The sequence below is a fragment of the Schistocerca cancellata genome, unplaced genomic scaffold (genome assembly GCF_023864275.1).
Source record: "Schistocerca cancellata isolate TAMUIC-IGC-003103 unplaced genomic scaffold, iqSchCanc2.1 HiC_scaffold_1172, whole genome shotgun sequence".
Lineage (NCBI taxonomy): Eukaryota > Metazoa > Arthropoda > Insecta > Orthoptera > Acrididae > Schistocerca > Schistocerca cancellata.
In genome coordinates this window covers 889,283-892,310 of record NW_026047171.1, presented here as the reverse complement: position 1 = coordinate 892,310, position 3,028 = coordinate 889,283, and positions in this window count along the sequence as shown.

Sequence of the window (3,028 nt, the reverse complement as noted above, 5' to 3'; positions counted from 1 at the left end):
GAACGGCCGAAATGGCTGGCCGGAGGGGAAAAAGATTCGCGCTGATGGATGATGATGAGGCCCTTGCACTGCATGACTATTTGGAGTACTGGAGAGAGGCGGCGGGGACACGGCCCGTCACATGGGCTTCGGAGACTTCGGCCAATAGTTGCCATTCTTTGTTCGTGAAGATGGGATGTCTGTCAATGAGGAGTAACTCCTTCTTGGACAAGAAATTGAGCCACTGGAGCTGATACTGAGTAAAGCGATTAGGGTGATGGGGGAGGGGAGGCCGAGCACCGGGCAAAGTGTAGGGGTACGGGCGGTCAAAGAAGGGGTAAGACCCGTCCTGGAGCGATGTCACTATGCCCCGAAGGAAAGGCTGCAACTCGTGTGCAGCTGGAAAGCGGGGTCGCCGCAACCTCGGGACGATGGACGGCTCTACCGTGGAGGAGTCGGTTGTTGCCACAGCACGCTGACCTGCAGACGTCGGAACTGAGTTGGACGACGGAGGCGGCACATCGTCGGTGTCCATAGGCGCAACCACTTGCGGCGCGGCAGGGGACGGAGCGGCGGTCGACAGTGCGGCCGCATCAACCCCCACCGGCCGACGCACGGGCGGGGCGTCGGCGGGAACCGCCGACGTCTTCTTGGGGCGCTGCAACCTCTTGATGAGCGGCTGCTCCACAGGGGAGGAGTCGGTCATTGTCACAGCACGGTGGCCGGCAGGCGTCGGAACGGAGTGGGACGGCTGCGGCGGCACATCTTCGGTGTCCATAGGCGCAACCACTTGCGTCGCGGCAGGGGACGGGTCGGCAGGTGCCTGCGTGGCCGCATCGACCCCCGCCGGCCGGGGCACGGGGGGGGCGGCGGCGGAAACCGCCGACGTCTTCTTGACGGCTCGCAGCTCATCGCGCAGCTGCTGGAGCAGGCGATGGACGGCCGTGAGCTCTTCTTTCAGCGCGGCCCGTTCGGCCGCAAAGGCGGCTTGGAAGCCGGCCATAGCGTGGTCGGTAGCGGCTTCAAGACGGCGCGGCTCGCACCCCACGCCGGAGCGGGGGGGCGGGGCGGCCGACGTGGTCGTGGACGCCGCCGCAGGACGTGGTGCGGCGGACAGACGGCGAAACTCCCGAAGGTAGCCGCAGCTACGCGAATTTGCGGCGTGCGACCCGCCACAGTTCACGCACCTGCTGGCCGAACCACGAGGCTTCGTACAGCGGCGAGTGTCGTGAGCCGCCGCGCACTTCAAGCACGCGACGGCGTTCGTGCACTCCCGCGCGGCATGCCCCAGTTGCTGGCAATTGTAGCACTGGAGGCCCATCCGATGCTGCTGCGTTCGCCTGCGCCGTGGCGGACGTGGGCGGCGGCCGGTGAACCCCAACGCGTGGAGGAGAACTTCAAGTGCGGCGGCAAACTGCTGTACAGCCATAGCGTGACGTGCGCGGTGACAGTAGCAATGTGTCGCAGCGAGTCGAGCAGCGAATACTAACTCGGTATGCGCGCCAGCGGCCGTGGTGCGCTTATATGCCCTCGGTTGCGCGTGGTGGGGGGAGGGCGGGCCAGAGTCTATATAGGGGGGCTGGCGCGTGCGCCGGGCGCAGACCGTAGCCGACTCGCTAGCGCCGGGTGAGGAGCCAGCCGCTGCAGCAGACGTTTTGCTTGCCTTGAGCTTTTTTTGAGGATTTAGAAGAGATGACTGGCCGCGGCAAGGGAGGAAAGGGGCTCGGCAAGGGTGGCGCCAAGCGGCACCGCAAGGTGTTGCGCGACAACATCCAGGGCATCACGAAGCCCGCGATCCGCCGCCTGGCTCGCAGGGGCGGCGTGAAGCGCATCTCTGGTCTGATCTACGAGGAGACCCGCGGAGTGCTGAAGGTGTTCCTGGAGAACGTGATCCGCGACGCGGTGACGTACACTGAGCACGCCAAGCGCAAGACTGTGACGGCCATGGACGTGGTGTACGCCCTGAAGAGGCAGGGGCGCACCCTGTACGGTTTCGGCGGTTAGGCGCGTCGCAGCCGGTGTGCTGTGCCGCGTTGGCCTTCCCGCGGCCGTGGGAGAGACGAAAACGGCCCTTTTCAGGGCCACCACACTGTTCGGAAATTGAAAAGTGCGAAAGAGTCTGTGTTGTTGCTGCGTGTGTTGCCTGCCTGCCTGCCTGCCTTCTTTCTTTCATTCTTCATTTCGTTTGCGTTTGACTGACGTGACTGGGAGAAAGGAAAGGAAGCGGGTCTTGTGTGTGTGTGTGTGTGTGTGTGTGTGTGTGTGTGTGTGTGCGTGCGTGCGAGAGAGGGCGTTGTGTGTTTGTTTTGTTTATCGATCGATGGAGACGCCGGGCTGTGTGGTGTTGTTGTTGTGCGAGAGGCGGTGAATATTTGCGTGGTTTCGGCTGTGTGTTTGCGGCGGCGTTGGAGTTGCCGAGGCAAGGCGTGCCCATAGGCGGCCGGATCAGCTGTTTCGTTTGTATGGGGCGCGCGGGAGTGGAGGGCGGTGTGTCGACACGCTCGTTTAACAGTGGTGATTATTGCTGTCGTTGTCGTTTGGAAGGCGACTGTGCGTGCGTGGAGGTGCTTGAGGCAAACGAAACAAAACAAGGGAAATGTGTGTGTGTGTGTGTGTGTGTGTGTGTGTGTGTGTTTGTTGGGCCACACGGGCTGTGGACGACAAGATGGCGGCGGCTCTTCTTGTTCTTTTCTCTTTTAGTCCTCTACCGTTAGAGGGGGAGTTGTCGCCTGTGGACATTTGCTCCTCTTTTCTGTGTGTTGTTCTTATCTTTGGTAGTGTGCTTTTTCGGACGTTGCTGTTTGTTGAGAGTGATTATGTGTTCTGTTTGTGCTACTGCTGGAGTAGCGACTCGGGTCTTGCACATCTGTCCCTGTGGTGTTCATATTGCCCAAGGGTCAAGACGTAATAGCCATTTTCTGAATTCGGCGCGGTGGCGTCGAACGCTTCTGCCAGGGCGCGGAATCGTGTTGTGGGTGGTTCTAGGCAGGTCTGCCGCGGGGACGTGTAAGGCCCGTCGTAGAGCGCTCTGCTTTGGACCCTTCTGTAG